At 42.2% G+C, this 26,027-nt stretch overlaps 1 protein-coding gene across 27 annotated transcripts in view; it reads right to left on the reverse strand.

The window, feature by feature from the left end:
- Positions 1-26,027, reverse strand: part of nrxn1a (neurexin 1a) — a 616,431-nt gene that overhangs the window by 223,415 nt on the left and 366,989 nt on the right. The window lies entirely within an intron of this gene.

Here is a 26,027-nt window from a genome sequence, read left to right on the forward strand (position 1 = left end):
TGATCTCTAGTCACTGCTGGAAGGACTCCAATTAAAACCAGCCAAATAACCTCTATCGGATGACCATTTCAGCTTGAAGGGAAATCATTTAGACGGTTGATGAGCACTGTGTTACTCAATCATCTCTTACTGGTGCTTAGCAGAGAGGCTATCGGAGATCAATGCTCCTGCAAATTCACAACTGTGAAGATGAAATTGTGAGTCAAACAAGTCAATTTAATGTATCTTGTATTTGTCTTCTCTCTTTCATGTTCTTTTTGATTTTTTTTTCAGACCCCTTCCCTTTTTCCACATTTTGTTACGTTACAGCCTTACTTCAAAATGTTATAAATAATAGTTTTTCCTCATCAATCGCCGTACAATACCCAACAATAACAAAGCAAAATCAGGTTTTATACATTTTTGCAATTGTATAAAAAATATAAAAACAGCAGTACCTTATTTACATAAGTATTCAGACCCTTTGCTATGAGACTCGAAATTGAACTCAGGTGCATCCTGTTTCCATTGATCATCCTTGAGATGCTTCTAACACTTGATTGGAGTCCACCTGTGGTCAATTCAATTGATTGGACATGATTTGGAATACCTATGTGAGAATGCTGTTCATCGACTACAGCTCGGCATTCAACACCATAGTACCCTCCAAGCTCGTCATCACTCAACGTCAACAAAACTAAGGAGATGATTGTGGACTTCAGGAAACAGCAGAGGGAACACCCCCTATCCACATCGATGGAAGAGTAGTGGAGAGGGTAGCAAGTTTTAAGTTCCTCGGCATACACATCACAGACAAACTGAATTGGTCCACTCACACAGACAGCATCGTGAAGAAGGCGCAGCAGCGCCTCTTCAACCTCAGGAGGCTGAAGAAATTCGGCTTGTCACCAAAAGCACTCACAAACTTCTACAGATGCACAATCGAGAGCATCCTGGCGGGCTGTATCGCCGCCTGGTACTGCAACTGCTCCGCCCTCAACCGTAAGGCTCTCCAGAGGGTAGTGAGGTCTGCACAACGCATCACCGGGGGCAAACTACCTGCCCTCCAGGACACCTACACCACCCGATGCTACAGGAAGGCCATAAAGATCATCAAGGACATCAACCACCCGAGCCACTGCCTGTTCACCCCGCTGTCATCCAGAAGGCGAGGTCAGTACAGGTGCATCAAAGCTGGGACCGAGAGACTGAAAAACAGCTTCTATCTCAAGGCCATCAGACTGTTAAACAGCCACCACTAACATTGAGTGGCTGCTGCCAACACACTGACACTGACTCAACTCCAGCCACTTTAATAATGGGAATTGATGGGAAATGATGTAAATATATCACTAGCCACTTTAAACAATGCTATCCTATATAATGTTACTTACCCTACATTATTCATCTCATATGCATACGTATATACTGTACTCTATATCATCGACTGCATCCTTATGTAATACATGTATCACTAGCCACTTTAACTATGCCACTTTGTTTACATACTCATCTCATATGTATATACTGTACTCGATACCATCTACTGTATCTTGCCTATGCTGCTCTGTACCATCACTCATTCATATATCCTTATGTACATATTCTTTATCCCCCTTACACTGTGTATAAGACAGTAGTTTTGGAATTGTTAGTTAGATTACTTGTTGGTTATTACTGCATTGTCGGAACTAGAAGCGCAAGCATTTCGCTACACTCGCATTAACATCTGCTAACCATGTGTATGTGACAAATAAAATTTGATTTGATTTGATTTGATTTGGATTTGGAAATAAACACACCTGTCTATATAAGGTCCCACAGTTGACAATACATGTCAGAGCAAAAACCAAGCCATGAGGTCGAAGGAATTGTCCGTAGAGCTCCAAGACAGGATTGTGTCGAGGCACAGATTTTGTGAATGGTACCAAACAATGTATGATACAATGAAAGTCCCCAATAACACAGTGGCATCCATCATTCTTAAATGGAAGAGCTGGCCGCCTGGCCAAACTGAGCAATCGAAGGAGAAGGGCCTTGGTCACGGAGGTGACCAAGAGCCCGATGGTCACTCTGGCAGAGCTCCAGAATTCCTCTGTGGAGTTGGTAGAATCTTTCAGAAGGACAACCATCTCTGCAGCACTCCATCAATCAGGCCTTTATGGTAGAGTGGCCAGACGGAAGCCACTCCTCAGTAAAAGATACACGACAGCCCACTTGGAGTTTGCCAAAAGGAAACTAAAGGACTCTCAGACCATGAGGTAAAATATTATCTGGTCTGATGCAACCAAGATTGAACTCTTTGGCCTGATTGCCAAGTGTCACGTCTGGAGGAAACCTGGCACCATCCGTACGGTGAAGAATGGTGGTGGCAGCATCATGCTGTGGGAATTTTTTTCAGTGGCAGGGGCAGGGAGACTAGTCAAGATTGAGGGAAAGATTAAAGAAGCAACGTACAGAGAGATCCTTGATGAAAACCTGGTCCAGAGTGCTCAGGACCTTAAGACTGGGGTAACGGTTCACCTTTCAACAGGACAACGCCCCTATGCACACAGCCAAGACAACACAGGAGTCTCTGAATGTCCTTAAGTGGCCTAGCCAAATGTTACTAGAACAAACACTTTCATGTTTATTACATTTCTAAAATTATGTTTTTTAAATGTTGGTGTGCTTTTTAAAATGCCTTATTCTGACACAACAAAATGGGGACAGGGAAATTAATTCTATAGCTACAGTAACCGGGCAACAACAGTGCAAATAGCTAATGATCAGTCTTTACTGATGCATGTTGTTTCTGAAGTAATCATCCAGTTGTCATCCCAGGGTGACGGTGGGGGGGCAACTTTCACGCATCTTCAAGCTATAATTACATGAAGAACCTCATGATCGAAGAAGAACAAAGATGGATTGCAACATCATAAAAACCTTGATACGATGGTTTGATCTTATGATAACCGTCCTCTACAGAATTCTCTTTCAGGAAAAGAAAGATGATCAATTATTAATTAAAATAGCACCGACCCAATGTGAACCAGCTATAATGAAGAGGTAGAAAAAATAGCATTTTGATGATTTATATCTTACCCTGCATCACAAATGGCACCCTATTTCCTATATAGTGCACTACTTTTGACCAGTGCCTATGAGGCTCTTGTAAAAGTAGTGTACTATGTAGGGAATGGAGTGCCATGGAGTGCCAAAGTGTACTCATGGTTGTTTAATTTATTATTTAGATTTTCCCACCTCGTACTGTACATTCACTCATGAATTATCCAGGGTAGAGAGGCAGGCCAGGGTAGAGAGACGTGCTAGGTAGAGAGGCAGGTCAGGATAGCGAGGCATGCCAGGATACAGAGGCAGGCCAGGACAGAGAGACAGGCCAGGGTAGAGAGGCAGGCCAGGGTAGAGAGGCAGGCCAGGATAGAGAGGCAGAACAGGATAGAGCAAGATGGACAAGCAGGCGATGGAAGAGAAGAGTAGAGAGGCAGGCCAGAGTAGAGAGGCAGCCCAGGGTAGAGATGCAGGCCTGGGTAGAGAGGCAGACATGGGTAGAGAGGCAGGCCGGGGTAGAGATGCATTTGGGTGAGTTTTTTTTCTTGCCTGAGTAGCCTCGTTTCACTGGCAAAAATAAAATGAAACCATCTAGTGTTCAGCAAAATAACAACACAATGTCACATACAGGTTGCCTCGTCAAATAATTAACATTAACCATTACTGTTAAGACACTGATGCCCTTTGCCACCACGTACTTATGTGAGAGTGGATTCTCAGCCCTCATTAGCATGAAACTACAGGCACAGACTGTGTGTGGAAAATGAGTCTCTCTCAAATACAACCCAACATTGCAGAGTAATGTGTGTGAGTTATTCACAATTTTTGATTAACAAATAAGGTTTTATATGTACAATGGTTAAATAGAGAACAAAATCATTTGATTTACAAAACACTTTGAAAATGCAAAATATGTTTCATTGTGAAAGAAACAAATAATAAGACAAAGCTTGAGCTTGCATAACTATTCACCCCCCCAAAGTCAATACTTTGTAGAGCCAACTTTTGCAGCAATTACAGCTGCAAGTCTCTTGGGGTATGTCTCTATAAGCTTAGCACATCTAGCCACTGGGATTTTTGCCCATTCTTCAAGTTGGATGGGTTCCGCTGGTGTACAGCAATCTTTAAGTCATACCACAGATTCTCAATTGGATTGAGATCTGGGCTTTGACTAGGCATTCCAAGACATTTAAATGTTTCCCCTTAAACCACTCGGGTGTTGCTTTAGTAGTATGCTTATGGTCATTGTCCTGCTGGAAGGTGAACCTCCGTCCCATTCTCAAATCTCTGGAAGACTGAAACAGGTTTCCCTCAAGAATTTCCTTGTATTTAACGCCCTCCATCATTCCTTCAATTCTGACCAGTTTCCCAGTCCCTGCCGATGAAAAACATCCCCACATCATGATGCTGCCACCGCCCTGCTTCACTGTAGCGATGGTATTCTCGGGGTGATGAGAGGTGTTGGGTTTGCGCCAGACATAGCGTTTTCCTTGATGGCCAAAAAGCTACATTTTAGTCTCATCTGATTAGAGTACCTTCTTCCATATTGTTGGGGAGTCTCCCACATGCCTTTTTACGAACACCAAACATGTTTGCTTATTTTTTTCTTTAAGCAATGTCTTTTTTCTGGCCACTCTTTCGTAAAGCCCAGCTCTGTGGAGTGTACAGCTTAAAGTGGTCCTATGGACAAATACTCCAATCTCCGCAGTGGAGCTTTTGCAGCTCCTTCAGAGTTATCTTTGGTCTCTTTATGCCTCTCTGATTAATGCCCTCCTTGCCTGGTCCCTGAGTTTTGGTGGGCAGACCTCTCTTGGCAGGTTTGTTGTGGTTTCAATTTTTTAATAATGGTGCTCCGTGGGATGTTCAAAGTTTCAGATCTTTTTTTATAAGCCAACCCTGATCTGTACTTCTCCACAACTTTGTCCCTAACCTGTTTGGAGAGCTCCTTGGTCTTCATGGTGCCACTTGATTGATGGTGCCTCTTGCTTAGTGGTGTTGCAGACTCTGGGGCCTTTCAGAACAGGTGAATATATACTGAGATCATGTGACAGATCATGTGACACTTAGATTGCACACGGGTCGGCTTTATTTAACTAATTATGTGACTCCTGAAGGTAATTGGTTGCACCAGATCTTATTTATGGGCTTCATAGCAAAGGGGGTGAAATCATGTGCATGCACCACTTATCCTTTAAAAAACAATTTGAAACAAGTTGTTTTTTTTCACTTCACCAATTTGTACTATTTTGTGTATGTCCATTACATGAAATCCAAATAAAAATCTATTTAAATTACAGGTTGTAATGCAACAAAATAGGAAAATGCCAAGGGGGGTGAATATTTTTGCAAGGCACTGTACAATGATGCCAAAAACCAACATTTGAGAGTACGCTGACCCTGGTTCTAGAGGGGGTACGCAGCTGGACGTTGAATGTTTGAAGGGGTACAGGACTATAAAAAGTTTGGGAACCACTACCCTAGACTTCCCTATGCTGCCCTATAACCTTTCAACCTCTCCTGCACAGAAGGCCATAACACAGAGCACTTCTTTTGACATAGGTCAGGTCTGAAGGTCTCATTGTTGGAGAGCACTTCAAGTCCTTCACATCTATTCTATAGTCAGTGAGTGCACTCATACAAAAGCAAAACATTTCCTTATTTCTCTCTTCTTTTCTTTCTCGCTCTGTCTCTTTCCCTCCCTATCCACATTGCTAATTGGGTGTAATGAAATTAACTGTGGGCTAACTGGGGCATCTCTGCCTGGCCCACTGATTGGTCAACCCCCATATAAAGACAATGCAATTCCTAGGCACCAGATGTGAGTTTCATACTTAGCAATTGCCATATTAGAATAGACAGGGGAGGGAAATACATAGGAACATTGAAGTCATACCTCTGGGCACATATATGAGAGAGATAGAGAGAGAGATAGAGAGAGAGAGAGAGAGAGAGAGAGAGAGAGAGAGAGAGAGAGAGAGAGAGAGAGAGAGAGAGAGAGAGAGAGAGAGAGAGAGAGAGAGAGAGAGAGAGAGAGAGACTTCAAAACAGGTGCAATACACTCTTGCGCCATATGTTCTTTTTTGCCGTCTTTGCAAAAATGACAGGGGAAAATCTTCAAAGCAGGGGCAATGTCTTCACACCCAACCAACCTGACTCTTCCAGACAGGTGGTGATGACTTCATGGCTCAGTTGAAGTCATGCCCTGTGGAGTGCATGCTTAGTGAACCACTGTGCAACACACCAATCTACCCTCAATGTGCCAGACATGGGTTCAGATAGTATTTGAAATCTTCCTATGCTTGATTTAGCTTACCTGGCTGTTGCAATGGAAGCAAGGGTATAGTCCCAGAAGGGCTCTCCCGGCAGGCTTAAATGCTCAAAGTATGTGACAGATTTAAAATACTATTTGAACGCATGGTCTTCAGCACTGTGGGTCCACCCTCCATTCCTCCACCTCTCTACCCCTGCTATGGCTCACTTCCCTGTGGCTGCAGGGTGATGCCTGCCTCTAGAACAGCATAGTGGGAGTCCCAGCCAGGAACTGATAGACAGGCCCCACTGTCTTAGTAGAGCTTCCCATCAAATGAGGCCCTTGTCCCCCTACCAGCTGCACATTGTTCCCCTGGCAAACTGCCTTGGCCCTGGTAGCTGTGTGTTTCACACAGACACACACGCATTGCCAGCTGACTTTGTGAACTCTGCTCGGAACTGAATTCAGGTTCTGGTCAGCCATTTTGTTAGAACCCCTTTTTTTGAACAATGCCGCTTCACTTATTCTACGTCCAGTTGTTTGATTTGTAATCCAACAAAACATATATATCAAAGCAAGGCTTAAATATCCAGCATCAATCAGCTTCTCTCTCTTTCATTTTTCATAATAAATTCTCCATTTCTTCATCCATTGTTAAAGAGATATGTGGACTGATTATGTGCCATCACAACATCAATGGATCATTTACAGTCAGTTCAGTTAGTCTGGGAAGGCAATAATTTAGTGAATATCAATTCAATCCAGCACAACTTCCTAATGCTCTCTTCCCTGTTCTATTGTTCTTTATCATGGAGCCAACAAATCAAATCAAATCAAATCAAATTCAACAGATGTGGAGTCAGTGTTTTACTGGAATTTCAATTACGGAGTGTGTGTGTGTGTGTGTGTGTGTGTGTGTGTGTGTGTGTGTGTGTTAGGGCTGGGCGATAAGGAAAAATATCATATCACAATATATTTCAAATTTTGGACATTATGATTGTATTTGATGATATTTGATGTTTTTTTTAAATAATAAAAGTTATAGATTTACTTTATGAGTAGTGCATGACCCTAGGGTGGAAACACATAACATTGGGGCTTTCTCCAATCAATAAAATGTTCCGCATTTCCTGCATTCATTGCAGGTCATTTCCACTCTACCATGTAGGGCTGCACGATATAGGTAGTAAATCTAGGCCTTATCTAGGTCTCTAGGATTATTCTAATTCAGTAGTTAGAATATAATAGTCGGCACTTTGAATACAACGTTCTTTGACATGACATTGAATGGAAAAGCCAGGGAAGAATTGTGACAGGGTCGGAACTAAGAATCTAAGTGTTTGTGAGTCAGTGTTTCCTAGGGGACCCGATAATCTTTGGCTACATTAAATGTATTCTCTTACTTCATGTACCTAACAAATTCATGCTTTGCCGATTCCTCTCTGATTTCGAAGATACTATTGCACTTAGGTTGTATTAGCTAGCTATGTTTGCTTGCTCTGACTCTGTATATGTATTAGTTGCTTGATAGCCAGGTAACTAGTGATTAGCATTAGAGGCTAACACAATGTATTTTAGTCACCACATTCTAAGAACAAACAAACTTGCTGTTTGTAGACAAACTAAAAAGAACGCATGTAGATTTATATTAAGAAACCAAGTGGAAAGCAACATCATTGTTATCAACATCTTGTTGCATCTGCTGCATTGACCATGTAGACACGAGTGAACTGTCTTGAATAGGAGCATGGCTGGACTGACAGCCTGCCTGGAATAGGAGCATGGCTGGACTGACAGCCTGCCTGGAATAGGAGCATGGCTGGACTGACAGCCTGCCTGGAATAGGAGCATGGCTGGACTGACAGCCTGCCTGGGATAGGAGCATGGCTGGACTGACAGACTGCCTGGGCTAGGAGCATGGCTGGACTGACAGACTGTCTAGAATAGGAGCATGGCTGGACTGACAGACTGCCTGGGCTAGAGGTTCTTACACTCTTAGAAGAAAGGGTTCCAAAAGCCTTCTTCGGCTGTCCCCATAGGAGAACCATTTTCGGTTCCAGGTAGAACTCTTTTTGGTTCAAATTAGAACTCTTTTGGCTTCCATGTAGAACCCTCTGTGTAAAGGGTTCTACCTGGAACCCAAAGGGTTCTACCTGTGATCAAAAAGGTTTCTTCAAAAAACCTTTTAGGTTCTAGATAGCATTTTGTTCTAAGAGTGTGGGATACAGTGAAGAACAAGGCGAAGAGAAGACAGCCCAGTTGTGTCCCTCCTGGTCATTGGAATCCAGATAATTGATGAAAAAATTGTTGACTGTACCATAAATGTGTGTGTGCGTGTGTGCGTATACCTGCATGAAACATCTCATCATGTCATACTGTTTTTCCCCCATTTGTCAGAAGCACTACTTAATAAAGGATAGGGCTGTTGATACTAGCCATCCTCCACATTACAGAAGTGTTCGTTTCTAGGGAGAAATGTTCACCCCTGACACCTTTTGAAGAACTCTCTCTCTCTCTCTCTCTACTCTATATGTTCAACTGACAGGCAATGCCAAGCAGGATAGTCTAACTGTCCCTATCTACCTCACTATGTAGAGTTGATACGTACAGGCAATGTAAGAAAGATCAAACACTAAGCACGTGCATCCTAAACAGTTGGGCTGACAAAATACTCTTAAGATCACACTAATATCTACTGTACTGGTTTCCTGGTTTCTACTGGTTTCCAATACGTCTACACAACACAACAGCCAGTAACCTGTAGGTCCAGGGTAGGTACATTCACTAAACTGATTAAAGAAAGATAGACACCTGCACGCAGTTGTTGCTCCCAAGGTTTTTCGGACAGTCATTTTTCGTGTTGCAGAAAACAACTAAAATACCACTGAGCCATTTGGTATTTCATTGTGTTTCTGCCACTGTATCTGTTTGCACTGTGACATACTGTATTTTCAGTAGAGTAAAGATGTCCCCAATTCAAGAATGAATCTCACATAAGGGAAAAGGGAAAATCAAGCCACTATATTAAGACGGTTTTGGATTTACTGAGATGCGTCCCAAATGGTACCCTATTCCCTTTATAGGGCACTACTTTTGACCAGGGCCAATAGCAAACTAGTGCACTATAAAGGGAACAGGGTCAAAGACTGAGAGAATATTTCCCTAGAGGAATTCATACAAGAAGCAAAGTGATTTTGTTAGGGTCCCCATTAGCCGACACTAATGGCGACAGCTAGTCTTACTGGGGTCCGGCACATAAAGAAAAATACACTCCACACAAAATACTTTATACTTAAAAACATTAACATGTACTGTGCACTACCAGCTCTCAAGGTCTTACGTCAGAATTAAACGTTCATCTATGTTTCTCAAACATAACATTTCAAAGTTTAAAGGTTAAGTTTAGGCATCAACTCAGACTTTTTAAGGTTATGGTTAGGTTTGAGCATTAACTCTGAATGGTGAAGGTTAGACATTAACTCTGAATGGTTAACATGATTTTGAAAGGAAACACACCTGTCTATTTAAGGTCCCACAGTAGACTGTTGAAATTTTCCAAGAGCACAGTGGTCTCCATCATTGGGTCATTTAAAAATATGGAACTACCCAGACTCTCTCTGGATCTGGCCGTCCGACCAAACTGAGCAACCGGGCAAGAAGGACCTTGGTCAGGGAGGTGACCAAAAACCCAATGACCACTCTGACAGAACTATAGAGCTTAATCAGCTTTAATATTGCAAATAGATTGTGGCTTTTATCAATGTAATTGTCTGCATAATTTCCAATCCCCATTTATATTTTTTTTATAAATATATATGTGATTTTATGTGACCCGATTGAGGAAACTAGTATGTCGCAAGTCACAACTTCACAGGAGAGCAGTTTGAACATAAACTTTTTTTTAAATCAAAATGCGTTTTTTGGCAGAAATGCCTTCTGGAACATGTGAACTTTCATGTGCCTTAATATCAAACTAGTATGTCATCTGTAAATACTACTAAAATTGTTAAATGATGAGCCTAGTTGGTTTAGTAAGAGAAAAGGACAGCAACCTTCCCGCTAGCCATGATTGGCTAAGATATGAGCTGGACATGAGTGAGCTGGACATGCTGAGAAAAGAGTTTGGATTGGTCTGCCATATAGCACGTCTGTCTATTGGAGCTGGTCAGTATGTCTAGGTAATCGTGTCTAACAAGGCTTTTTTTTGGTTAAATGTATAAACCTAATGTCAAGTTAAAGTGTACTGTTAGCTAGCTGGCTTGCTAGCTAACGTTATGTGTATGATCTTATTTGTTGTAACTCAGACACATTAGATTAGCTACCTGCAGATTCATGCAGGTTAGTAATGTCATGAGTTGTGATTGTGATCCATTGTTTAGCTAACTAGCTACATGTCTTAATAACAAAAGACTCCAATATGCAAGTATCCATTTCAATAGAATCTCACTGCAACTGCTGATAGATGTAATAGCTGGCAAATCCGCTCTGGCTATCTACTCCGATTTCAGACCACGGGTAAGATAGTCTAGCTAGCTAAATTGTCATATATTGTGCGTTTATAATTTTGACAAAGTATTTTCATTTCAAGTTAAAGTGTACTGTTAGCTTGCTAACATTAGCTGGCTAACGTTATATCATGCGTTGGGATTCATTGTTTACCTAGCTTGCTATCTAGCTACATGTCTTAACAAAAGACTCGTCTTAGGGTGCCAGAGCACAGAATAACTGGTTCATTTTTGAACGCTCAACAGCCGTTGAATATGTCCGATGTCAGTAAACGTCTGCAACAAAGCATAATTACATTTTTGCCAGCAGCACAGTTACAGTCACCAACGCTCTGGATGACATGAAAACAGCCTATCCAGCTCTGGTAGGGTAAGTAAAATGGTCAGAGTGGGTTGTTCACTCATTATGTGTCTGGAAGTAGCAAACCAATGTTAGCCAGTTTGGGTGCTTGACTGTCATTGTGAGGTCAGAGCTCTCGGATCAATCCTACTTATTAGCCTGAGCATCCAGTGTGCGCTCAGAAAGCGAAATGCTCTGAATATATGAACGAACAATCTGACAGCACAGTTACAGTCACCAACGCTCTGGATAACATGAAAACAGCCTAACCAGTTCTGCTAGGGTAAGTAAAATGGTCAGAGTGGGGTGTTCTCTCTCTCTTAGATGTCTGGAGGTGGCTGGCAAGTTAGTACAGAACGCTCGGATCAACCCTTAAAGAGATGGGTGGGGCTAAGGCTTAAGAGGGTGTGAACAATGCTGAATGGGTGTAGACAAAGTAGGGCTCTCCAATAGTAGTACCAAAACATGGAAAGACAGTTTTCTCAAAAGTGAATTTACAAGTTGATCAACTTTCAAAGCAGAATTACTTTCCCATTGTTTCCTCAAATGCAGTTTATGATATACCATTTTCTAGCTCTGGGTCTCTACTTTTACCCAATGTAAAAATTCAAATGTTGCTACAAAAGACCGAATCCAGGTGGTGAGTGACATATATATATTCCTGGAGTTTGCAAAAAGGCATAAGGCAAAAGATGCTGTGGTGTAATTAGACTAACTATTAGACTAACTATTTCGCCTGAATGCAAAGCGCTGTCTGGAGAAAACCAGGCACAGCTTATCAATCATCTAACACCATTCCTACCGTAAAGCATGGTGGTGGCAACATCCTGGTATGGGGATGCTTTTCAGCAGACAGAGAGACTGGTAAAGGAAAAATGAATCTAGCCCAAACAGGCAAATCATTGATGAGAACCTGCTTCAAAGTGCAACACACTACAGAACAATGACCCCAAGTGTGAGTGACCCAGTGAAAGCCCAGACTTGAATTCCATTGAAAATCTCTGGAGTTTGAGTTTGAGAAAATCTGCAAGGAAGAATGGGAAGAATGGGAGAAAATCCCCAAATCCAGATGTGCAAAGCTGGTATATACAAACCTAAAATCACTCAAATCTGTAATCGTCGCAAAAGGTGCTTCCACAAAGTATTGACTCAGGGATGTGAATACTTACGTAAATGAGATATTTCTGTATTACATTTTTTAGAAACTAGCAAACATTTCTAAAAACACGTTTTCACATTGTCATTTCACTTTGCCAATTTCTATTTTGCCCTGTTTATCAAAAGAGTTGGAAAAACTTGTCAATAATCAACTGACTGGCTTTCTTGATGTCTATAGTATTCTCTCTGGTATGCAATCTGGTTTCCGCTCAGGTTATGGATGTGTAACTGCAACCTTAAAGATCCTAAATGATGTCACAATTGCCCTTGATTCTAAGCAATGTTGTGCTGCTATTTTTATTGACTTGGCCAAAGTGTTTGATAAGGTAGACCATTCTATTGTTATGGGCAGGCTAAGGAGTATTGGTTTCCCCAAGGCTCAAAGGTGCAGTTTGAGGCCCCACGCTCTTCTCAATTTACATCAACAACATAGCTCAGGCAGTAGGAAGCTCTCTCGTCCATTTATATACAGATGATACAGTCTTATACTCAGCTGGCCCCTCCCCGGATTTTGTGTTAAACACTCTACAACAAAGCTTTCTTAGTGTCCAACAAGATTTCTCTGACCTTAACCTTGTTCTGAACACCTCCAAAACAAAGGTCATGCGGTTTGGTAAGACAAATGCCCCTCTTCCCACAGGTGTGATTACTACCTCTGAGGGTTTAGAGCTTGAGGTAGTCACCTCATACACATATTTGGGAGTATGGCTAGATGGTACACTGTCCATCTCTCAGCACATATAAAAGCTGCAAGCTAAAGTTAAATCAAGACTTGGTTTCCTGTATCGTTATCGCTCCTCTTTCACCCCAGCTGCCAAACTAACCCTGATTCAGATGGTCATCCTACCCATGCTAGATTACAGAGACACTTTATATAGATCGGCAGGTAAGGGTGCTCTCGAGCGTCTAGATGTTCTATAACATTCGGCCATCAGATTTGCCACCAATGCTCCTTAGCCGACACATCACTGCACTCTATTCTCCTCTGTAAACTGGTCATCTCTGTATACCAGTCGCAAGACCCACTGATTGATCCTTATTTATAAAAACCTCTTAGGCTTCACTCCCACCTATCTGAGATACCTACTGCAGCCCTCATCATCCACATACAACACCGTTCTGTCAGTCACATTATGTTAAAGGTCTCCAAAGCACACACATCTCTGAGTCGCTCCTCTTTTCAGTTCACTGCAACTAGTGACTGGAACGAGCTGCAAAAGACACTGAAACTGGACAGTTTTATCTCAATCTCTTCATTCAAAGACTCAGTCATGGACCCTCTTACTGACTGTTGTGGCTGCTTCACGTGATGTATTGTTGTCTCTACCTACTTGCCCTGTGTGTTGTTGTCTGTGTCCAATAATGTTTGTACCATGTTTTGTGCTGCTACCACTGGAGCCACTGTGCTTCTACACCTGCATTGCTTGCTGTTTGGGGTTTTAGGCTGCGTTTCTGTACAGCACTTTGTGACATCAGCTGATGTAAGAAGGGCTTAATAAATACATTTAATTGATTGATTGATTGTGGTGCTGCCATGCTGTGATGCTACCATGTTGTTGTCAAGTTGTGTTGCTACCATGCTGTGTTGTCATGTGTTGCTGCAATGCTATGTTGTTGTCTTAGGTCTCTCGTTATGTAGTGTTGTGGTGTCTCTCTTGTTGTGATGTATGTTTATTTACAACAGGAGCCCTTTTGCCTTTTGGGAGGCCATCATTGTAAATAAGAATTTGTTCTTAACTGACTTTTACCTAGTTAAATAAAGGTTCAATTAAAAAATAAAAACATTAAGGGGTATTGTGTGTAGATGAGTGAGCAAAAACATATTTAATCCATTTTGAATACAGGCTTTAACACAACAAAATGTGGAATAAGTCAAGGGGTATGAATACTTTCTGAAGGCACTACATGTTCACTCATTAATGTTTGTGATTAATTCCATCTATGTGAGACTATATGTGGAGGCTTTTTTCAGTCCCCTGCCTCATTCTCTACTCTTGTTATCTATACCCAGGGGACTCAGTATGCCTTGGCCTTAATTGCAGGATTAAATATCTACTTTCCCTTTGGCTTCTCCACGTCGCCACACTTTGTAAGTAAGCCTTTACTAAATGGTATGATGTTATTTAATTAACTGCATAGCTTAAGGAAATTAAATTTAAAGTAAAAAAACAAGACACTGAAAACGATCAAGAGAAAAGAGAACTAATAGGCAGGCATCAATATTACTGTGTGTGTGTGTGTGTGTGTGTGTGTGTGTGTGTGTGTGTGTGTGTGTGTGTGTGTGTGTGTGTGCCTGCGTGTGTGTGTGGGGGTGGGAGTGTTAGTGTGTGTGTTTGGGTTCACATTTGCATGTGTACCTGTGTTTGGCATGCTTGTGTGCATGTTCGTGTGTGTATGTGTGTTACACGAGTGTATGCACTGGTGTTTGTGCGGGTGTGTGTGTGTTTGGGCGTGTGTGTGTGTGTGTGCGTGTGTGAGTGTGTGAGTAGTTGTTGTATTGCAACACGACTACTGCCTCTGTGATATATATTGCAGTGCATATTCCTGCTTTACACACACTCACACACACACGCGCACACACACACACACACACACTCGCACACACACGTGCACACACAAACACACGCTAACACACGCTCACACACATGAACGTGCACAAACACACACAAACATGCATACAATTGCTGCTGCTTTGGGGGGTTTATCAGTTTCATTTATTTAATGTTTAAGCACTTATTTGTTTAAGCATTTATTTTTCTACTAACTTAAGCCTGTCGTGTAGACTAAACAGGTGACCAAACTGACATGGAAGTTTATGTTTGTTTTTACTGTGTGGAATTGATCGACTAAAAACCTAACACCTTGAAAGTCTGATTGGCAGCTATAGACCAGCTATAGACCCTTCTAGCTTTGAATCTGATGATAGCAACTTTGCTGAGGAAAAATGTACTTAATATGCCTGCGATATGTAGTTGTCCCACAGAGCTATCTTAAGATTAATGCACTAACTGTAAGTCTCTCTGGATAAGAGCATGTGCTAAATGACTCAAATGTACATGTAAAATGTCCAAACCACTGAAATAGTGATGTAATGCAATAACATGATATGGAAGAATGTTAAAGACATAAGTTTCTATAATATTGAGGGTTTCAGGGCTTTGGGAATTTTTTCTCTTTTTTCTTCATTGATGCAACACTCTTATAATTATTAGTACTATTAGTAGTTCTAAAAATTCACATTTGGAGAAAAGTAACCAAAGAAAAGTGAATAAAATAAATGTGAACCAAAGAAATGTGAACCAAAGAAAAGTGAACCAAAGACAAGTGAACCAAAGAAAAGTGAACCAAAGAAAAGTGAACCAAAGACAAGTGAACCAAAGAAAAGTGAACCAAAGACAAGTGAACCAAAGAAAAGTGAACCAAAGACAAGTGAATCAAAGACAAGTGAATCAAAGACAAGTGAACCAAAGACAAGTGAACCAAAGACAAGTGAACCAAAGAAAAGTGAACCAAAGAAAAGTGAACCAAAGACAAGTGAACCAAAGACAAGTGAATCAAAGACAAGTGAACCAAAGAAAAGTGAATCAAAGAAAAGTGAACCAAAGAAAAGTGAACCAAAGAAAAGTGAACCAAAGAAAAGTGAACCAAAGAAAAGTGAACCAAAGAAAAGTGAACCAAAGAAAAGTGAACCAAAGAAATGTGAACAAAAAAAATGTGAATCGAAGAAATGTGAATCAACTGAATCAAAACATTTTGGGAAAATGCCATCTTTAGAGCACAGGTCAGAAGAACCATCTATAAAAAAAGTATTGCCATTAAAAAGCAATGAACATGATTCACAAATGTGTTTTTCAATATGTCTGGGGAGAGGGGAGAGGAAGAGGAATATAATGAGAGCAACCAGGAGAGCAACCAGCTCATTACGATGACACATATAGACTCTGTAGGGATTATGTATTTAATTCACTGCCTCTTCTTTATTCATTTCATTCTCTTGTTTCTCCTCTGCCAGGACACTTCAGGGAGATGGAGAGACATTTAGTCAGTCAATAACTGAAGGTTCTGGGCTAGAGACGGGCAGGTACCCACGATTGTGCACACTTGCATGTACGCACGCACACACACACAAACACACGCACACAGGGATTCTTAGGGATTCTCCAATTAGCTTCTATCACACCCTAGCCTGGCCACAATGAGGTACACTGCTGCTTCTCCTCCTCTTCTCCATTCTCCCTCTATCACACACTGGACACACTGTCAGGGTGTGGAGACCTAAGACTTGGCATGGTGCTTCACACAAGGGGTACAGCAGGAAACAACCACTCCTGGGGATCTAGCTACCGTCTGTGGTGTCGCTGTGTCAACATCTCACCTTGGTTGAAATCCTATTTGTTTTGAGAGAGTCAAGGCAAAGAAGGGCCTTCTATGCCATCAAAAGGAACATAACATTTGACACCCCAATTAGGATCTGGCTAAAAATACTTTAGCCAGTTATAGAACCCGTTGCTCGTTATTGTTATTGTAAGTTCTGGGGTCCGCTCACCAACGAAGAATTCACAAAATGGGACAAACACCCAATTTATACTCTGCGTGCAGAATTGTGCAAAAACATCCTCCATGTACAATGTAAAACACCAATGCATGCAGAGCAGAATGAGGACTATACCCACTACTTATCAAAATCCAGAAAATAGACATTCAATTCCACAACCACCTAAAGTAAAGCGATACCCAAACCTTCCTTCACAAAGCCCCAACCTGCAAGACCTAGAGAACAGCCCCCTCAGCCAGCTGGTTCTGGGGCTCTTTTCACAAACACAAACAGAACCCAGAGAGCCCCAAGATAGCAACACAATTAGACCTGACCAATTCATGAGAAAACACAAACATAATTACTTGTTACATTGGAAAGATTCAACCAAAAAACAGAGCAAGTTGGAATGCTACCTTACCCTAAACAGAGAGTACACAGTGGCAGAATATCTGACCATGTGACTGACCTAAAACAAAGAAGAACCTTGACTATGTACAGACTCAGTGAGCATAGCCTTGCTATTGAGAAAGGCCGCCGTAGGCAGACCTGGCTCTCAAGAGAAGACAGGCTATGTGCTCACTGCCCACAAAATGAGGTGGAAACTGAGCTGCACTTCCTAACCTCTTGCCAAATGTATGACCATATTTGAGACAAATATTTCCCTCAAATTTCACAAACCCACAAAAATTTGAACACAAATCAAATTTTGACAAACACTCGTATCTTTTTCGCGAAATACCGCAGTGAGCAATCCCAGTAGCAACCAGTGGGTCAGAAACACCACTGTAAATATAACCTATATTTATCAGCCTATTCATTCACCACACCCCTGCCATATGTACATTCTACTATTTGCACATTGTCAAAACACTGTACAGAGCTAATAATATATACACTTTAAACATGATTCTCTTGAAACCTTTTGTCTGTGTAATGTTTACTGTTAATGTCTGAGCGTTATGGTTTTTGTTTTGTTTTATTCTCTTCGTTGGTTTTTGTTGTTGTTGTTGATTTGTTAGCTTTTTCCACTTACTTTGGCAATATAAATATGTCTGCCATGCCAATGAAGACACTTTGAATTTAATTGAATTAAGAGAGAGAGAGAGAGAGAGAGAGGCGAGAGAGGAAGAGAGAGAGAATAAGAAAGACTGACGAGAGAGATGATGATGTTGATGGTGATGATGATACAACAGACTGCCTGATGGGAGATGCACTCTCTGGCTCTAACTCATCCAAGAGCCATCACACAAATGTCCCCTTGAGTCAAATGTGGAGCACTTTCTATCTCTCTGTCTTTCTCACGTCCCCACTCTCCTTTCTCTCTCTCTCTCTCTCTCTCTCTCCCTCTACTCCATCACACACTCTCTTTCTCTCAATTCAATTAAATTCAAAGGGGCTTCTCTCTCTTACTCTTCTCCCCCCACCCCCTCTCTCTACTTCAGTCTCTCCTCCTTTTCCCAAACAGGGCACCATTACTCATCTGACCGCCTCTTTACCAGTCGCACGCACAGTCAGTTTTCATCTCCCTCCACCGGACAAATACACACACACTTCCTCATTCTCCTAGCTCCCCAACAGGGCCCAACCAAGCAAAGGGAATGTGTGGTCTCCTCTTGTGCCTGTAGTGGGAACCAGGCCGTGTCCGGTGTGGAGGGAGATGAGAGATCAGTGTGTGTGTGTGTGTGTGTGTGTGTGTGTGTGTGTCAGGTGCTGCTAAGTAAGATACAAAGTGGTACACCAGGGGGTGAGAGAGAGAGAATAAGAGCTAGAATACAAGTAGGATAAAGACCTGAAACACACCAATAGGAGAAGAGAGAGATGAGAAGATGGCACCAATCAGTCTGTCACTCCTAGCTGGGGTCAGTATTCAACTGGGGTCCCTTGGAGACAGAGGGGAACATGTATAGAGATCTGCATCTGCCAAGGCATCCCCTCTGTTCTGTTCTGCTCCGATACTGTCAGACAACCACACACACAATCTCAGAGTGACTTCGGCAAAGGGACAAGCCACAACACACCGCCTGAGAGGCACCGACAGGGACCCACAGCCCTGCAATTCAGTGTATATCTCCATCTCGCTCCCTATTTCTCTCTCTCTCTCTCTCTCTCTCTCTCTCTCTCTCTCTCTCTCTGCCTGCCTGCCCCCTCTCTATTTCTCTTTCTCAATCTCTTTATCCCTCGTGCTCTCTATTTCCTTCTTTCACTGTCTCCCTCCCCATCCTTCTCTCTCATCTCTCTTTTTATTTCTGTCTCTCATTATTTCTGTCTTTATATTTTTCTCTTTCTCAATCTCTATCCCTCTCTCTCCATTTCCTTATTTCTCTGTCTCCCTCTCTATCCCTCTCTCTCCATTTCCTTATTTCTGTCTCTCTCCATCCCTCTCTCTATATTTCCTTTTCTCTGTCTCTCTCGCAGCAGAAGCCTGTTTAGTTACAGTACAATATGTTTTTTTGGGGAAATGATTTGCTTTCCTTCCATTCCCCTTCGTCTTGCTTTCCATCTCTTCCCTTCGCCTTCTCCCTCTCTCTCTTTCTCTTTGTATCACTTTCTCTTTCTTCCCTCTCTTTCTCTCTTTCCCTCTCGTTCCCTCTCTTTTACTCTCTTTCCCTCTCTTTCTCTCTCTTTCTCTCTTTCCCTCTCTCTCTCTCTTTCTCTTTCTCTCTCTTTCCTCTTTCTCTCTCTTTCTCTTTCCCTCTCTTTTACTCTCTTTCTCTCTATTTCCCTCTCTTTCTCTCTCTTTCTCTTTCTTTCTCTTTCTCATTCTCTCTCTTTCTCTTTCTCTCTCTTTCTCTCTTTCCCTCTCTCTCTCTCTCTTTCTCTCTCTTTCCTCTTTCTCTCTCTTTCTCTTTCCCTCTCTTTTACTCTCTTTCTCTCTATTTCCCTCTCTTTCTCTCTCTTTCTCTTTCTTTCTCTTTCTCATTCTCTCTCTTTCTCTTTCTCTCTCTTTCTCTCTCTTTCCTCTTTCTCTCTCTTTCTCTTTCCCTCTCTTTTACTCTCTTTCTCTCTATTTCCCTCTCTTTCTCTCTCTTTCTCTTTCTTTCTCTTTCTCATTCTCTCTCTTTCTCTTTCTCTCTCTTTCTCTCTATTTCCCTCTCTTTCTCTCTCTCTCTTTCTTTCTCTTTCCCTCTCATTCTCTCTCTTTCTCTTTCCCTCTCTTTCTCTCTCTTTCCCTCTCTTTCCCTTTCTTTCCCTCTCTTTCTCTCTCTTTCTCTTTTTCCCTCTTTCCCTTTCTTTCCCTCTCTTTCTCTCTCTTTCTCTTTTTCCCTCCTCTTTTTCCCTCTTTCCCTCTCTCTTTCTCTCTCTTTCCTCTTTCTCTCTCTTTCTCTTTCCCTCTCTTTTACTCTCTTTCTCTCTATTTCCCTCTCTTTCTCTCTCTTTCTCTTTCTTTCTCTTTCTCATTCTCTCTCTTTCTCTTTCTCTCTCTTTCTCTCTATTTCCCTCTCTTTCTCTCTCTCTTTCTCTCTTTCCCTCTCGTTCCCTCTCTTTTACTCTCTTTCCCTCTCGTTCCCTCTCTTTTACTCTCTTTCCCTCTCTTTCTCTCTCTTTCTCTCTTTCCTCTCTCTCTCTTTCTCCTCTCTCTTTCCTCTTTCTCTCTCTTTCTCTTTCCCTCTCTTTTTCTCTCTTTTCTCTCTATTTCCCTCTCTTTTCTCTCTTTCTCTCTATTTCCCTCTCTTTCTCTCTCTTTCTTTCTCTTTCTCATTCTCTCTCTTTCCTCTTTCTCTCTCTTTCTCTTTCCCTCTCTTTCCTCTTTCTCTCTCTTTCTCTTTCCCTCTCTTTTACTCTCTTTCTCTATTTCCCTCTCTTTTCTCTCTCTCTCTCTCTTTCTCTCTCTTTCTCTCTCTTTCTCTCTCTTTCTCTCTCTTTCCTCTTTCTCTCTCTTTCTCTTTCCCTCTCTTTTACTCTCTTTCTCTATTTCCCTCTCTTTCTCTCTCTTTCTCTCTCTTTCTCTCTCTTTCCTCTTTCTCTCTCTTTCTCTTTCCCTCTCTTTTACTCTCTTTCTCTCTATTTCCCTCTCTTTCTCTCTCTTTCTCTTTCTTTCTCTTTCTCATTCTCTCTCTTTCTCTCTCTTTCTCTCTATTTCCCTCTCTTTCTCTCTCTCTCTTTCTTTCTCTTTCCCTCTCATTCTCTCTCTTTCTCTTTCCCTCTCTTTCCCTCTCTTTCCCTTTCTTTCCCTCTCTTTCTCTCTCTTTCTCTTTTTCCTCTTTCTCTCTTTTTCCCTCTTTCCCTCTCTCTTTCTCTCTCTTTCTCTCTCTTTCTCTCTCTTTCCCTCTTTCTCTTTCTTTCCCTCTCTTTCCCTCTTTTTCCCTCTTTCTCTCTTTCCCTCTCTCTCTTTCCCTCTCTTTCCCCTCTCTTTCCCTCTCTTTCTCTCTCTTTCTCTCTCTTTCTCTCTCTTTCTCTCTCTCTCTTTCTCTCTCTTTCTCTCTCTTTCTCTCTCTTTCCCTCTTTCTTTCTCTTTCCCTCTCTTTCCACTCTCGTATCTGTTCCGCCAGTAGCTCTGAAGGTAGAGAGATTAATTGATTACAATCCACTACATTGCTCTGCTGACTTCGATGAACAAATTGGAATAAGAGATTAGAGATACAAAAGTGGTATTAGGAGTGTTTGATGGAGCACGAGTATCAAATAGTCCCAAATAATCATAAAGGGGTGATGTATCTGCTCATCCAGGGTGCAGGATTCCATTAACCTTTCACTGCAGTAGGCTACATAAGGGTCACATAGTGCAAGTGTTTCTTGGTGGTCTTAAAGAAATCTACATTGAAACAAAAGTATACACCTTTATAAAAAGAAGAGACCTGTACCATGTCAGATTTAGAGTTGAAATGTATTTAATTAAGAGTTTGCATCCCAATATTACAATTTAAATACACCACAGAAGACTGAAATATAACAAAACCGTCAGACAAATAATTTTGATGAATTATGAAATTATGAAAAATATGAATAACTGTCCACTCATGAGGCCACTAGGGAACGATTTGGTGATTTGACTGCAGGTAAGAACTACGAAGTGGATAGAAGAGGACTAAATCTACAACAGGTTCCCAGCATCAATGGAAGCCCCAGCCTCCACCCCATAACGGATTGTCGACAGCTATTTCCTGTTTATCTCAAAGTGATGTTTTGTGTAAACCCAAGGATGCTCTCCTCTCTCCTCCTGGTCCATCACATCTGCCTTCATCACTCTGGGGTAAGAGGATGAGAGGAGAAATGAAAAATGGAGAGTGATACCCCAGTTTATTCATTATCATGATCCTTATCTTCCTCTTTCTTCCCCACTCTGTCACTCTCTCTCTCGCTGTCTCTCTACATAGGTCTTACTCTCTCTTTCTCGCTAGTTGTCTCAGATCTTGAGCCATACAGATTCCTGGTCAAAAGCAGTGCATTACATAGGGAATAGGGTGTAATTTGAGACATATTCATTATTTTTCACTGGGCCTCATTAAAACAATGCAACCCTTTCATCAGTACATCGTGACCAAGGGTAATGTTCCTCCAATCTGCAATAGAAATCGATAGCTGATAACATTCTAGTTCAACGTAAAATGGAAATAAAAGCCAGATGTTCATTGTTGGATAATAAATGTGTTATTCTATAGTTTAATCCGAGTTAGATTTCTCATAAAGATACACACAAACATACTGTATATGACATGAAAGGTTGAGGGGAATGTCTAGATAAATGTTTTGCAATAAAGATGGACCAGAGCTTGAAAAGGACGATACATTATAAAATGTATTTAGAGTAGCGAAATATTAAGACGAAAATAACTACCCCATCCACTCTACAAATACATATTATATAAAATCCATTCTACACTTCATAAAACAGAGATTGGAGCAATTTGCATCCAACACCAGGCTGGCTTTATTTGAGCTGCTTCCCAAATGACACCCTATTCCCTATATAGTGCAATACTTTTGAACAGAGCCCTATGGGGCCTGATCAAAAGTAGCACTCTAAATACGGAACATGGTGCTATTTGGGACGCAGGCCTGCTTTTGTTTGTGCTAATCACCTGGGACAATGGTAAGTGCAGTTGTGACGATAACAGTGAACGGCAGGTACTGTTACGTAAGTAATGCAAACAGGATTAGATGGAGGGTGACACCACACAGCTACACAGTACTGGGAACAGAGGGAGGGAGGAGAGAGGGAGAGATTCAGGGAGGGAGGGTGGGAGAGAGAGAAAGAGAGGGAGGGAGGTATGGAGGGAGGGGAGAGAGAGAGAAAGAGGTAGAGTGGTGGAGGGAGGGAAGGATCGTGAGGGAGGGAGGGAGGGGGAGGAGAACAATACAACAAGTGATAGAGTGAGCGCAAAACAGAGACTAGCATTTCGCTAGACCTGCAATAACATCTGCTAAATATGTGTATGTGACCAATAAAATGTTATTTGATTTACAATTGTGGAGAGAAAAGAGGATAATGTAATACAGGAGATTAAGGAAAGGACCTGAAAATGTTTAATTGGTGCAGGTGAGAAAAGCTCCCTCTGTGTGTGTGCGTGTGTGTGTGAGTGTGTGTCTGTGAGTGTGTGTCTGTGAGTGTGTGTGTGTTTGTGTGTGTGCGTGTGAGTGTGTGTCTGTGAGTGTGTGTCTGTGAGTGAGTGTGTGTGTGTGTGTGTGTGTGTGTGTGTGTGTGTGTGTGTGTGTGTGTGTGTGTGTGTGTGTGTGTGTGTGTGTGTGCGTGTGCGTGTGTGTGTGTGTGCTCCCACCTCTCTGTGTGAGGAACGAGCAAATGCAAATGAAACTCCAGCACAGCATGTCTGGAATCAGGAAAAGGAAACTGGCTTTAAAAAAAGGTACCAGCTTTGTCCTTGAGTCAGGCACTGTGTTGAACATCGTGTCTACCATTGTGTGTGCCATTTCTCATTCATGAACCTCCTCACTGTGTGTCTTGGTCTTGGCTATTGTATATTCATTATTAATAAAGCTATGGATGTTTTCTGTACAGGCTACAAGTCACAGTCTAGCCAATAAGTACACAAGAAAAGAGCAACTTAAATGCACCTAATGCAAATAAATGAACACACACACACACCCACCCACCCACCCACACACACACACACACACACACACACACACAGGAGAGAAGGATGAGGGTGTGGGAGGAGTGTTGACCCCTCCAGACAAGCAGAGTGGACTAATTGCCTTTCCTGTCATCTCAGCAGGACAGAACATCTCCCATCTACCTGTACACCTCCACCACCTACTCCTCTTCCCATCTCCCCATCTGAACATCTGTCCCTACCTCGTCCTTACCACCCTTCATCTTCCCCTTTCTCAACATTCAATCTTCCATCCCGTCATTTTCCTCCTCCTCCTCCCCATCCAGACCTCATCCTATTTCCTCCTCCTCCCCATCCAGACCTCATCCTATTTCCTCCACCTCCTTCCTCCCATCCACCTAATCCACATTGTTCTACCAACTCCCCCTCCATTCTTTCCTACATCATCTTCTTAGCATTGCTGTCCTTTCCATTCCTGAGGTAACCAAGCTGACTGAATCCAGGACACACGCTCCTAAATGTCTTAAACAGCTCAACCTACATACCTACATACGTTAGCTGCACACACACAGAGACAGAGAGAGAGAGAGAGAGAGAGAGAGAGAGAGACAGAGAGAGAGAGAGAGAGAGAGAGAGAGAGAGAGAGAGACAGAGAGAGAGAGAGAGAGAGAGAGAATATCCAGGCCAACTCAAACACATCAATCACATGACCTGTTTGTCAACATGTTACAGTAGTGTTTTATCCTAGTTACGTCGCTACATATTGAGGAGGATAATACAATGCCTACACTGAATCCAACCGTGTAAAATCGACTGTTGCTGGATTGTATACAATGTAGAAAACACTGTTTGACTGTAGGGTGACACATTCTGTGCTCATGTTACTTTTGTTTATTCGTTATGACACCATACTATACAGAGGAGGATAGTGCAATGCCTGCACTGATCCAGGGCATCTCTACAGCGCACACTCCACAACGTTAGATGACTAAGGATTACGTCATCCTGAGTGTCTGGACTGTATACACAGTGTGCCTCTAAGACCATGTGACACATTGTGTACTATCCTGTATCAAGGGTTAATAACATTATGGTTTTCCCCACATCTCCTAGTGGAGAATCATGACATCAATTACACAGCTATTAGTCTGAAAATAGAGAACATTTATCGCTAATGTGGCATCCCCATACCCATTCACATCCATAATCACAGTCAGGCACACACACACACTCCAATAGATCACATATAGTAGGAAATGGGGGATATATAAGAGCAATTCCCAGTAGTTGACACTTTATCTAATGGGCTATCTTCACAAGCAGGGACCAACAAGGACCTACACGCCATTATAGGGTAGAGGGCTCCTCTCTCACACACACACACACACACACACACACACACACACACACACACACACACACACACACACACACACACACACACACACACACACACACACACACTCCACCCAAACAGCATCCTGCCTCTATTGCTTTAAGTCCAATGCACATTTGTCTCTCTATCACCCCCGGGGGCAAGAGTGAGCACTACACCACAACCCTGTAATCCTGTCTTATCTGGCTGTGGCCGATGCACCACAGAGCATCTGGAGAGAGGGATAGGGATAATCTGAGGCGGGAGGGAGGGAGGGAGGGAGGGAGGGAGGGAGGGAGGGAGGGAGGGAACTATGCTGAGCCAGACAAAAGAGAGAAGAGAGAGAGAGAGAGAGAGAGAGAGAGAGAGAGAGAGAGACATAGAGAGAGACATAGAGAGAGACAGAGAGAGAGAGAGAGAGAGAGAGAGAGAGAGAGAGAGAGAGCGAGAGACAGAGAGAGAGGGAGAGAGAGAGAGGGTCTAGCCAGGGGACAAATTGGGGAGAGATGGATATAGGAGGAAGGCTACAGTAATGGTTCAAGGCAAATATCATTATTGTATTGCGGCAGGTAGCTTAGCAGTTAAGAGCGTTGGGAGTCCAAAAATCGGCCAATGTGCCCTTGAACAAGGCATTTAACCCTGATTGCTAATGTAAGTCACTCTGGATAACAGCGTCTGGTAGCTGTAAAATGTAAATGTTTTGCTGCAAATTAAAATAAAATGTCTCCAATAGACAAATATAAATAAAATACTTCTCCAAAAGACAACTAGTTCATCCCAGTAATTGGACTGTAAGAAGTAGAAAGAGGCCACAGGGGCCCA

Source organism: Oncorhynchus tshawytscha, linkage group LG25, assembly GCF_018296145.1.
Source record: "Oncorhynchus tshawytscha isolate Ot180627B linkage group LG25, Otsh_v2.0, whole genome shotgun sequence".
Taxonomy (NCBI): Eukaryota; Metazoa; Chordata; class Actinopteri; order Salmoniformes; family Salmonidae; genus Oncorhynchus; species Oncorhynchus tshawytscha.